Raw genomic sequence first — 14,691 nt, 5'->3', positions numbered from 1 at the left:
TATTAGCTCAATGATATGGTTTTATTGGATTAAAATTGTCATTCGATTTCATAAAAAAAGTTTATTTGTTTTTCTGGATCATGGTCTAGTCACAATGTTTCATCAATTTCTTTATGTTGCAGAGAAACGTATGGATAAAAAATGAAGACAAGCTACCACTATTTCCGAACGCAATCCCACGGCAGCGGGTTCTATCGTATTGACCCGAAACCTAGTGTTTCGGCCAGCGGGCGCCAACCCAGCATCAAATCTATGCTTCTACGTAGGTTTGTATGCTGCTACAACAACAACAACTATTTCCGAACATTTATATTTCTACAATTCTACAAAGAGGCGCGACACATTGTAAGGACGTGTGATTCGCATAATTGTTTTTAGCAAGGCATTACTTCAAGAACAATGTGCAAAAATAAATATTTGGAAGTACTGTTTGTAGTATTGAGAAAAATACCAGTTATCCAACAGTTTACGTGCAAAATGGCATTGGTCGAGGTAAATTGATACGTTTTTCTTTAGATATATTTATTTGCTAATTTACAAAAACAAAAATCGAAGTGATATGGCAATCAATTTCACTAAATTCCCTCGTGATTATGATTTTATTCACTGTTTGACGTCTGCAAAACCAGTGATGTGTGTCAGCAATTCATATGTATACAATATTAGTAAGATCTTTTTATAAGGGTTGATTCTCAAATGCCTTCTTAAACACAATTTAGTGATGGTCATTGCAGGAGTACGTGACCATCGCCTGGACATTTATAGACAGCACGATGGCCACATGGGTAGAATTTTGCTATCGTATGTTTTTAGTATGTTTTTCTCGTTTCAAGATGACAGACTGACAATTACATGCTTTGATAATCGTCCAGAAAACGTTTTTATACTCTGCACCACTATAAGTTGGTTTGAATGTCTCGAGGAGCTGAGTCGATCTAGCTATGTGTGTCGTTGTAATCACGCTACAGGTCGCAATTTTGATCGGATCGTCACCACATTTTGGGTGTTGAAGGGGGTTCAGGAGGGAAAGAAGCCTATTGATTTTGGTGATGGTCGGATAATATTTAGGGGTCGGAATTTGCCATTTTAATTGGAACGACGAATCTCTCAGCATTGCACAATGGTCCCAAATCCAAATTTTCCGGCCAAAACTATTTCAACGTCCATTTTGTATAGAAATTAATTATTATTTTTAATAAATGTGTACAAACAGCAATTCTTACGTTTTATCGACCAAAATGACCAAAAACTGCCAAAATTTGTTGAACAGGGTGGTCCCGTTGTGTGGGGTCTAAACCAAAACATTGACCTATGTTAATAATTTTTTGTACGAAGGATTCATATCTTCCAAGAGGTCGAAATACCAAATTTCAGCCGAATCGGTCATAAAGTGTCGCTAAAATTCACAAAATATCTAAAATCGGACGGTACTTTTATGTGGGGGCTATGACAAAAAATGGACCTATTTTCAAAAAACTTACACATAATTGTTTTCTACACTCGGAAACCCTTAAATATGAATTTTAAGAAAAATCGGTTGATAGATGTAGGTATTACCGTTCTATTTCAATTGGATTCTACGTACAGTCACAACAGGTATTTACAAAAAATTCTCCCATCTTAAAATAGAAAAATCCATTTTATTTTTACTGTGGCAAATTTCAGCAAGAATTTATTTCCCAATTTATTAGTTCAGACCCCCAGCTATCTTCCAAAATCAATTTAGAGGTGTACATACTTGGACATTTTTTTAAAAGTTTAAATATATTTTAAAAATATTGGTAAAAAATAATTTTTAATATATATATAGAAATTGATTTTATTACGCTAATTTTACAAATTTCATCGCCCTTTTTGTAAATATTATGAAAGTACTCATTAACAGCTTCCCGATTCATAATAACTTTGGTCTCACTTCTGTATATTTATGCAGTGACGCAATACAACAAAAATTGTATATTTTACAGCACAAAGTCCGTTTTAGTTTTACATAAAAAGTGTCAAAAATAATTAGTGTTATTTTTACAAAAACTAATTATTTTCAGATCACCTCAAGTCATTTTTTTTATTATTCTGTGCAAAAAAAAAAGTTAAAATTTCGAAACTTAAAAAATAAGGTTTTGGCCAAAAATTTTCTGATTGAAACCTTTGTGCATCGTTGAAAATTTGTTTTTTTCTGAGTGCAAGGCGGGTGTGCATAGGATGATGAATATTATCCGCTAATTTAAAAATAAATACATGCCCTCTTTGGTGTACGGAGGTTAATTTATTTTCACTTCCACCACACATAGCTTTCTAGGGCCTGAAACTTTGAAACCTTTTTTTCAAATTCGAAGGACACTACCGGTTATACCATGGAGTCCTTTCTCAGATGACGCACATACAGACAGAATATTTTGTTGCTCACGGTAAAATATAATCACTTGCTTCCTTGTTGCAATTTAGCACTTCTATTTCACATTATCTATGATTGGACGTGCACATGTAACCTATTTCAGTTAGGTTTTAGTGCCAATAACATCGACACAGTGACTTGGTTTTATTGGTTTTATTGGATTAGAAATTGTCATTCATGTTCATAAAAAACTTTATTTGTTTTTCTGGGTCATAGTCTAGTCACAATGTTTCACCAATTTCTTTATGTTGCAGAGAAACGTTTGGATAAAAAAATGGAGACAAGCTACCACTATTTCAAAACATTTATATTTCTACAATTCTACAAAGAGGAGCGACACAAAAACTCCAGTAAAGCATGTCAAACCAATGAAGCAAAATACATCACAGAATTATCATTTACTGCACGCATTTATAAGGAGGTGTAATTCGCACAATTGTTTTTAACAAGGCATCACTTCAAGAAAGTACGGTTTGTAGTATTGAGAAAAATACCAGTTATCAAACATAAGCCCTGTCCGCATATTGTCTTCTCGTAGTTGTTTCACTTGTCTTTGTATTAAATAAACAAAATTGTGTTTTTGTTTCTTATTTAATTAACTTATCTTTGACCTAAAAGGCAGGAAGCAACTGAAGGGAAATTAGATACTTTGTAAACATCCAAAACCAAAATGAAAACAAAGAAGAATTTTAAAATGTTTAACATCTTCAGGGCACTCTTCGCCCATAAATAAAATGCGTAATCAATTTTTCACGTACGCAGTGTTGTTTAAAATACATTTGACATAAATTAATAAAATATTAATCTAAACAATATTTATTTATGGACTTCTGATCGTCCAAAGGGACAGAGGTTTTTTGTTTACTTTTTGTATTAAAATCATTCTGAGCAAAGAAAATTTGAAAGTAACAAGAAGTAATAAGCAAAGGCAAAGGGCCAGTCATAAAAACAGAAACCCAGCAAACACACTGTCGAACGTCCGACGCTTCTGCTCAAAGTCGGAAGTTTTTTTTCCGACGCGTGTGACCGACTTCGGTCCGAACTCTGTCCGGTTAGTCTGACGAACTTTCCCTCTCTCTCTCTCTCTCTCTGAAGTGATTTCTTTTTCTATTTTCTCTTGTCCTGCTTTGGCAATATTCATTATAAATAGATAGAGAGAAAAGAATTGTACATGTTTTGCCACTTTGTGGACAAATTGTTTGGTTTGGTTTTGGCTATGGCCATTTTTTATTGAAAATTGTCTTAAGACTATACAGCATGACTTACTGCTAATTAAATATAAGTAGACATGTGACAATCGCCACCTTCTCCAGTACAATATTAAGCTGCAGCTTAACTGCGAGCTGAAATCCATCAATTTTAAAAGTAATATTTTTATAATTAATTATGTATGTAAGCCCCAAAATTATGGACAAATCGGCTTGACCGATTTCGATATTTCTTTCTGTAGAGTATCTTTCTGCAGTATCAAAGCTTTTTTTGATTTTTTTGAAAAGGAAAAGACGATTTTAGATATTTTTCCTGATATACCGTATAATACAACATTCATTAATTTCTTGTACTTTTTTCACTTTTTCTTCCTGCTTCTGTTAATCCACCGATTAAGGATTTTCACTTCGAAATAAAGATTTACATTTCCAATCGATTTATTTTTCAAGATTATTTTCCAATCTAAACGAGAAGTTATATCATTGAAACGTGCTTTAAATCCGAAACCACTTGTAAAACCATACTATTGTGTGGGCAATTGCAATGGCAATTCTTCTACATTACAATTTGAATCGAGTCTGCTATAAATAGAATAAAGCAGATAGTCTGTGTTGTCTATCCACTATGAAGCACCGCCAACACTTAACGACGCAACTATAACAAAACAAATGTCCCATAGTGGAATGTAATGCTTCGATATTTGAATGCAACTCACGAAATTTCAAATGGTTTAAGGACATATGTATATATATATGTACATATATCTATAGGTATAAATTGTGGCAGGTGTTAATAGCACAAATATAAAAATTTAAATACGGAAACGTTTTAACTTATGATAAAACAAATACTCTTGCATTCGAGGCATAGTATGTTGCACAGTTGTTTCTGTTTTGTTTCCGAACCAAATAGAACGACTGACTATTACCATTGTTCTCTATTACCATGTCTGTGGTTAATGGTTTCCAAAATGGAAATAAATTGCTTAAGTTGGCATTTGCTGGTAATAAGTGATATTTAGAGTAATTGCATTATTGTTATTATAAGAAAAAATAATTAAAATGGCGAGTATCTTAGTTCAGGGGAAAATGTGAAGCGGTAACTATGGTATTTTTATTAAATGACAAATAATAACGGATTCACAAAACCACATTTGAGTTAGGGCAAGCAATGGCATACAAAATTAATGGTGCCTTTACGTACCATAAGTGTCAATTGAGGATTTTTATTTCGTGGACTACCGCGTTTTGTTCCTTGTTTTGGTATATGTCAAAATTGCATCCTCTAAAATAGCTCATTGACAACAATCCCATTCATAGCGCAAGTTTTTTAACTGACGTGGAATATGACTTTCACGCCAATGTTAAAGCAATAAAAGCATTGAAAGAGAAGAGACATTGTGGAAGATTTTGTAGATAATCATGCAGTGTTATTGCGGCGCTGAAGTTTATTTTGTCATTGGATAGTGATACTTGTAGTTACTAGTGAAGAAGAATTACAAAACAAAACTACAAAAAACTACTATTATACTTTTTAAATGTAATGTATTAAATTCTAAATGAAACATTTTCGAATTACAAATGAAATGTTGCAATTACATAATAACTAAAATGTTTCCAATAATATTTAGAAGAATCAAATTACAGGTATTTCTTATTACGTTTAAAGTTATGAAGGAATTTACTTTCTTTAAATCTAAAACTATTACTTTGTGTAACTAACTAGCCATTGATTCTAAACTATAACGCTAAAATGACCTACTAATTACTGCGAGTTTAACTTGTAAAATATTACGGGCCTTTAATTCAGCATGTATATATGTACTTTTAGACAATCTATATATATAAAAGAGCTCAGTGAGTGAGTGAGTGAGTGACTGAGTGACTGACACATCATCGCCCAGACGAAACCGCTGAAGCTAGAAAGCTAAAATTTTGACTGTGGGTTGCTGTCGGTGTGTAGGGGTGAGATAAGGCTGGGTTTTTGGAAATTCGACCTAGAAGGATACGAAAAGTACTAAAAGCTACTAAATATGGTACCCTTTGTATTAGGCAAACGGGAAGAGCTAGAATTCTGAAATTTGGAATGAGGGCAACTGATGGAGATTTAGAAAGATGTACCAAAGGGTTTTGGAAATTCGACTTATAAGTGTACGAAAAGTTACTAAATTTGGTACCAGTTGTATATGTTGAGCGGATATAGCTACAATGTTCATATTTGGTAAGGAAATCAAGGTTGGGAAGTGGTGTTGATATATGGAAATTATTTTTGAAGTTCGTACTTATGTGAACGAGTAGTACTAAATGGTACTAAATTTGGTACAATTTATATATGGGTGAACGGATGGAGTTGGGATCCTGAAATTTCAAATTAAGGTTACTGTTGGAGTGTAGGATTGAGGAAGTTTTGGAAATTCGTACTTATGGGTACGAAAAGTACTAAATTTGGTACAATTTGGATTTGGGGGAATAAATAGAGCTGGGATCCTGAAATTTGGAATTAAGATTACTGTTGGACTGTAGGATTGACTTAGTCTTGGAAATTCGTACTTATGGGTGCGGAAAGTACTAAATGGTACTAAATTTGGTACAATTTAAATTTAGGTGGACGGATAGAGATGGAAACCTGAAATTTGGAATGAAGATTACTGATAGAGTGAATTTAGATAGACATGGAAACCCGAAATTTGGAATTAAGATTTTGTAAATTCTTACTTATGGGTACGAAAAGTAGTAAACAGTACTAAATTTGGTACAAATTGGATTTGGGTGAACGGATAGAGCTGGAATCCTGAAATTTGGAATTTAATTACTTTTGGAGTGTAGGATTGAGTTAGGTACGGAAAGTACTAAATGGTACTAAATTTGGTACAATTTAAATTTAGTTGAACGGATAGAGTTGGAATCCTGAAATTTCGAATTAAGGTTACTGATGGAGTATAGGATTGAGGTAGTTTTGGATATTCATACTTATGGGAACGGAAAGTACTAAATGTACTGAATTTGCTACAATTTATATTTGGGTGAACGGATAGAACTCGAATCTAGAAATTTGGAATTAAATTACTTATGGAGTGTAGGATTGAGGTAGTTTTGGAAATTCATACTTATGTGTACGAAAAGTACTAAATGGTACCAAATTTGGTACAATTTGGATTTAGATAGACATGGAAACCTGAAATTTCGAATTAAGGTTACTGATGGAGTGTAGGATTGTGTTAGTTTTGGAAATTCATACTTATGGGAACGGAAAGTACTAAATATACTAAATTTGGTGCAATTTATATTTGGGTGAACTGAAATTTGGACTTATGTTTACTGTTGTAGTATAGGAATGAGGTAGTTTTGGAAATTCGTACTTATGTGTACGAAAAGTACCAAATTTGGTACAATTTGGATTTGGTTACAGAGATAGTGATACAATGATAAAATTTGGAATTAAGATTTCTGTTGCAGTATAGGATTGAGGTAGTTTAGTAAATTCCTACTTATTTGTACGAAAAGTACTAAATGGTACTAAATTTGATACAATTTGGATTTGTGAGAACTGATAGAACAGGAAACCTGAAATTTGGAACAATGATTACTGTTGGAGTATAAGAATGAGGTTTAGGAAAATCGTACCTATGTGTATTAAAGCTACGAAATGGGACTAAATGTGGTACAATTTGGATTTGGGTGAACGAACAGAGTTGGAGTTCTAAAATTTGGAATTAAGATCACTGTTGGAGTGTCATATTGAAATATGGAGGAAGTTTTGGAAGTTCATATTGGGATGTAGGAAATGGTACTAAATTTGGTACAATTTGGATTTGGGTGAACGGATAGAGCTAGAATCCTGAAATTGGGAATTAAGATTACTGTTGGAGCGAAGGATTGAAATATAAAAAAATATTTGGAATCGTACCTTTCTGAACTAGATGGTACATGGTACTAAATTTGGTACATTTTGGAGTTGGGTGAACGAATAGCGCTGGAATCATGAAATTAAGACCTAAAATTACACTTGAAGTGTAGGATAGAGATATGGATGTAGTTTTGGAAACTTATCTTTTGTGTTCGAAAAGTAATAATTGGTAGTAAATGGGGGTACAATTTCAATTTGGATGAAAAAATATAGCTCGGATCCCGAAATTTGGAATTAAGATTACTTTTGCGGTGTAGGATAGAGATATGGAGGAGGTTTTGGAATTTCGTACTTATGTTTACTAAATTTGGTACATTTTGGATGTGTGTGATCGCATAGAGCTGGAATCCTGAAATTTGGAATTAAGTGTGGGATTAATATATGGAGGTAGTTTCGGAAATTCGTACTTATGTGTATGAAAATTTATAAGTGGAACTAAATTTGGAACCGTTTGGTATTTGCTAAACTAAGGAACTGGAATTTTGAATTTTAGTATTAGTGTTGGTGTGTAGAATGGAGATAAGAAAGAAATTTCGGAAATTAGTACTTATGTAAGCATACTAAATGTTGCTAACTTTGATGTTGTGTTAAGGAATAGAATTGGGATTCGAAAATTTGGTGTTAAAGTCGCTGTTGGTGCGTAGGGGTGTGGTTGTGGAAATAAGTTCCATAAGTATACGAAAAGTACTAAATCGTAGTCAATTTGTTATTGGATGTACGGATAGAGCTGGAGTGTAGCGTTGGTATATGGAGGTGGTTTGGGAAATATGTATGTACCATAAATATACGAACACTACTAAATTGTTCTAAATGTGGTATTTGGTGTACGGATAGCGCTGGAATTTTAAAATTTGGTATTAGAGTCCCTTTTTGTATGTGGGGTTTTAATATCGCGAAGGTAGAGGTGTATGGTTGAGGTTTTGGAAATACAGTAAGTACTAAAAGAGTTGAGCTGGAACTTTGGGATAGCAGTTGGTGTATAGAGTGGAGATGAGGAGGAGGTTTTGCAAATTCGTACTTATGAGTACTAAATGGTACCAAATTTGGTACAGTTTGGATTTGTGAGAAAGAGCTGGAATCCTGAAATTTGGACTTAAGGAAATTACTGAATGGTACAGAATTTGGTATAGTTTGTTATTGTGTAATGAGGATGAGATAGAATTTTGAAATCTTAGGAGGAGATTTTGGAAATTCGTACGTATGTATATGAAAATTGTATCTGGGGAAACATATAGAGCTGGAAATGAGAATCCCGGTTGGTATATAGCGTTGATAACATTTTGGTATTGCGTGTGAGAATAAAACTGAAATTATGTAATTTGGAATTATAATATTAGTGTACTAAAAGTTCCAAAAGGTAATAAAAATTAAGTGTACTAGAAGTACTAAATATTATTAAAAATTTTAGTATTAATATTGAGTGAACGGCTAAATCCAGTGCTTTGAGATTTGGGATTTCATTAAAATCGTTATGAAAATTCGAACTTAAAACGTATGACATGTTTCTACATGTAATGCCATAGGCATTAGGTGAACAAGGAGTGCAAATACTGTTAAATTTTAGATGAGTTCCAGGATTTGAAAAGTTGTATTATATATTGTACCATTGGTTTTATGTGAACGCGAAGTAACTTACTGAAATTAAGTAATTAAATTAGAGATATGTGATCATTTTTTTACAAGAAGGTTTTTATCCCTTAATTGAAATACCTTAAATTAATTGACAGCTGTTGATGTTTTGTGGTGAGGTATACCTTTTTTTTGGAAATTCAGACTAAAGGGGTACGAATAGTACTTAAATGAAATCAAGTATCAATTAACAACAAAATTTTCATACCTCACCATTTCCATATGAAATATTGTTTATTCCTTTCCGCATACGAAGTAGCGGGCATTTTGCTAGTATTATATATTAAGCAAACATTAGGGCGGAATCAAAAAAATCCTTACATTTTTTTGTAACTCCAATAATTAATTTTCGTAGCAACACAAAATGTGGGGAAAATTATTCTTCGTATACATTTCAACAGATTATGATTGGCTGAACGATATGAATATTTATGATATGATTCTTTAACTATATTTCTTTCATTACAAAGGAAACATTGATTTTATTTTTATATTAATATGGAAATGAAGGAAAATAATTGCAATCGGGAAGTCTGTACCTATTTCCTATTTGAATACTCTGTTTTAATTTTTTTTCTAATAGTCATGATCTTCCTTGAAAATAATTGCTCACTTCGCAATTTTATCATTTTGCGATTGGCAAACCGTTTTCGAACAAGTGAAATACATATAGACAGACATCGTTCTTCTCAGTACTTATTATTCTCGAATAAATTGCAAATAATCAATAACAATAAGAAATAAAATAAAAAATACTTAGTCCCAGAACAATGGAATGAATATACGCAAAAAAAGTACTTGTCTTGCGGTTTCATTTCGCATTGTGTTTACTGTATACTATTTTATATATTATATTGTTATTCTTCTCTCTATCCATGACCTTTTTCAATAAAAACAATTTGTTACTCTTCCCTATAAAACACTTAGCCAAAGCACATGTGTGTGCATAATAGGTAAGAAATATAGATCAACAATCCACAAAATAGAACATACCATAATATGAACCGTATAGGGTATAAGGAAATGGGTAATTTAATACAAAATAGTTCCAACTTTAAAAAATCCAAAGTTAATGTAATTTGTTAGAGCCCTACGGTATAATTCTTTACTAAAAATATCTTTTTGAATATGTAAAAAAGGAACGTCCCTGGAATACATGTCTCAAGTGTGTTAGTATAAATAAATAAAGCGAATAAAAACTAATTTCTTGAATGACATTTTCTTTGCTCATCTAATGCAAACGCTATCCATATTTGGATTTATTTATTTATTTTTTTTTTTTTTGTGAAAATCTAAAGTAAATTAATCTTTTTAATATTATGACAATATGTTTATTGCCGGAAGACGCGTTTCACCAGATGTAATAAATTATAGTTCAAGACTGACAAACTTTTCCACAAGGCAATAATTTAGGACAAGAAAAATGTCAATAACTTTGATAACGTTTGGATAGTATTTGGCGAGTGAAATTGACAACATCTTTTGTCTAAAAAATTTAATTTAATTTTTGTCTATATTTTAATTTGTGCTAGAGTAGTAATGCAGCATCTCAAAATATTTGTCCTTAAGTATACCGAGAATATAATAATAGGTCGAGGATATACCTTTGTACGTCCGTCGGTCTGTATGTTCATGGACCAATCTCGGATATCTGTCAATATGTAACAATTATTAAACAGTGTTAAATGAAGAGACGTGTAAATTAAACAACTAACGGGCGGTATCGTAATATGGGGCAATTACCATGACATGGAACATTCTTGACAAGTATTTTTTCTTTTTAAAACCAATATTCGTTCAAAAACTAATGTAATTAGCACATCATGTAAGACCTTGAAATATTGATCCTGAGATTGCTCGATGAGATATGAGAACAACAAAGCTATATGTGTCCGTCTGTCCATTATAAATTAGAACAAAAGTACAGGCCGCAGTTATGGTCCTGTCGTCCAAATTTTGAAAGCGGTTCGGTTTTCCGCCAGATTGGACTCATAGAGCTGTTGGAGGACTTATAAGATGATTGTATCGAATGGATGGATTTGCTCAATTCTCTATTCGACATGTCAACAAAGAAAAATCAAATTGAACTAAAGGATTGTTTTGTTGTTCATCTCACTGTGTCATGGGAAGGAGATTAAAACATCTGCAGTTGTAAGTAAAATATTTCTCCTTCAGCCGTGACACATGCGCCTTTGTTACATTACATTTCTAAACCTTTAAAAAAGGGAGAAGTTTTGCAATTTTCTTTAAGATGTCAACGTAGAAGTTTTAAGCAAAACCCAGGAAAAAAGGTTAACAAAACTTGTGACATTTCAATACAACAAGTTGCGTGGAAATGTATATTGACAGCGTGATTTTCAGTGACATGGGTAATGTTTCCCAAAGCTCCTCCTGGAAAACGTTTTATGGTCCCTCGTATAAAATAGTACAAAACATTTAATTCATATCATCCAAAAAAAAAAAAAAAAAAAAAAAACAAGCAAAAGGGAATACTATGCAGGAAATTAGTTGCTTTTCTATATGCATATTTAAGACTAACAAAAATGTATTTATAGTAAGTACCCCCTAATGTATTCCTTGACTATTTTGCTATGGAGCATTCAAACAACTTTTCGATTTCAGTAATAATTTCGCTTGCAAGAATTTCTCATAAAAAATAATATTTTCCTTCAAACAAGAATAGCAAAATAATATTCAAACAAGTGTGACTAAACTAAGACATTATCAGATTTGAATCAGTTTGATGGTTTGAGTGAATTTGCTAGTGTGTTTGCGTTGTAGCTTTCAGATAGATCTTGCATACACTGTTTTACTTGACACATATTTCGTTAAGTCGTTAAACTTTCTACACACACACAAAATTCTTTCCATCAAGCAGATTTTTACGAATTTTGATGCTACGAATTTTGTCGCATGACGTAATTCTAACTGTATGTTTTAACGAGTTCTATGTGTTTTATAACATAATCTTGAATTGTTATCGTACATCTATGAATAACACACTCTTTCAGTTTTGCAATACATAAATTGTTTACAATATATGTCACCAGGTGTTTTTTTTTCATTCTGGAACTGAATATATTCAAAATCAAATATTAACCATTGACAACTATGGGCTATGATTTAGTTTACAACAGACATGATACAGTTCTTATAAACAAATATTATACTGATTGGATTAACAATTGTCTCGAACATTGAATATTCCTCGAATTGTGAATAAACTATGTAAATAAACCATGTTTTATAATATCTCTGAAATTGTTATATTGGGATGGCTGCCAGTCATCCTACCGAGCGTATGATAATTCAATTGTGCCTCCATATTCGTCATACGCTCACTGGTTCTCCTTCAACACTGCACTTTATTAAAATAACGTGAAAAACCACACGAGTCGATTTGCTGAAGCAATACAAACAAATTATATCCACTCTCCAAATTTTGCTCCCGATTTTTTGAATGAGAGTTGAATTAGTTTCCCAATGATATTTGCAAACAATAAGCTACGAGCACTACAGTAATATATATTTTCACCCCAAGTTCCTGCGTAAATTCTGTTCAGCCAAATAATAAAAAAAGCCCTTCAGGCTGCTCTGAATGTTGTCTTGGATATCAAACCTTTTGATATCCTGGTTCAATATCAAACTGGAAGGACTGCATTTGGTATTCGGAAATCAAGGTCGTGTGGAGTTTTACATTTTGGACATGCGAAGGTATTGAATTTATATGGTAATCACTTGAAACTTGCAGATAGTAATCACAGGATTGAGTATATACCCACCAAATTCAGGTTTGACTCACATTTTTTAACCATCAGTTTGTATATAAATAATAAATAATCTGACCTTTGATCTCCCAACTCAGAACCATTTCAATTCTCTAGGTTAAGGGTGAAAATCACTGTGGGACTCATTATGGGTAACTGCGTGGTCAGATTTTTAACTTCAATCATTAGCTGCAGAATATGTGGAAATCCGGAAGAGGACGAGCATCTGATTTGGAGATGTCCCTTGCTGCACACAAGCAACCTATTACTGGGTAGATAAATACTTTCACCTTCTTATCACACATTACCTTGTTTAAATCTACAAAAAGCTATTAAAACTTGTTTCAGTACCACCCATCGAACAGTAATACAGCAATATCTGGGAAACTTCTTCTTTCTTTTTTCAACTTCTACAAACAATAACAAGTAAATATGTTCAGGATAAACCTCCTTCCTTAAGTCTAACCTACATATTATAGTCGTCTGCTGAAAATTGCAACAAGTAAATGTGTATATTATTATGATCATAAGGATGTGTCATATCTTTTTATATGATGTTATTGTAACCCAGCAAAATAAATTGGAATTAGTACAATGTAGACTAGTTCTGTCACGGCATGTTTCTATGCAGTTTAAACGGGGTCGTAAAAAGGCACACCATTCCCTACATTTTAACTGCACGCGGATGATAATCAACGAATGACATCTATTTCTCAAATTTTAACATCATTCGTTCAAGGAAGTCGTGAAAAAGGCACTCCGTTAGATACATTTTACAAGCAGTTGCTTAGAGATCCCTACAACCAAGCCAGTTTGCAGATACCTCCCACTAGCGACATTATTCTTCCAAACGCAAAATAGAGTTTCTAAAATGTTGATATAAAATAAAAAATCAAAGTTGGGAACATTGTTATGGTAACTAACGAAAAGAAAAAATCCTAAAGAAGTGCTGTCGGAGTACATGTCAAAATGTCAACTGGTGATGGGAAGACAATATAAAAACCCATGCAGCAGATGAAGCAAGAACATTTCAGCGTGGATTAAATGGATAGAGGAGGGAACAAACTCAGTTTGAACTGCATTTAATTAAACATTTTCATAATTTGTGTTTATGTAATAAAGTTTTTAATATGTATTCTTGTTTTACAGATATAATAAATTTATTTTATTTATTCTGGGACTTTGTAATTCCATCTTTGAACTGATTAAAACACATTCCGAAGAGTGTCTATAAATTCAATTCAAAGAACTCCATCAAAACACGTGCTTTGGATGCAAATTGGATTGCATACAATTCTACCCTAAAGTGTTAGTTCAAATGCAGCGCTAATGGAGTGCATCTTTCGGTAGTCACTCTCTTGTAAAAATCATCTCTGAAAATGTATAATATAATGTCATTCCAAATCACCTGTACATCTGATTTAACTGCATCTTTGAAGGTAAACTTTTTGCTGGGTATTAAATCACATGCCCACGTAGAATTCATTCTCATTTTTCTCCCTTTCATGTTGTCTTAGACAAAACTAAGCCAATTTTACATACAACAACTAGTCAGCCAAAGGGTAAATAAATTTTATTTTATTTATTTATTGAAATACTAGCAAAGTGCCCGCTACTTCGTATGCGTTAAATATATAAAACAAATGAACAATATATAATATAGAATGGTGGAAACATTTTGTGTACTAATACGTACCACTTTAGTTCGATTTTTGTCACGCCTACACATCAAGAGCAATCCACATTTTTTGAGATATTTTAATTGAGGTTCTCAGCGCAAATACG

Source organism: Musca autumnalis, unplaced genomic scaffold, assembly GCF_047663935.1.
Source record: "Musca autumnalis isolate F117 unplaced genomic scaffold, ASM4766393v1 scaffold_2, whole genome shotgun sequence".
Lineage (NCBI taxonomy): Eukaryota > Metazoa > Arthropoda > Insecta > Diptera > Muscidae > Musca > Musca autumnalis.
This window is presented reverse-complemented; position numbering follows the sequence as displayed.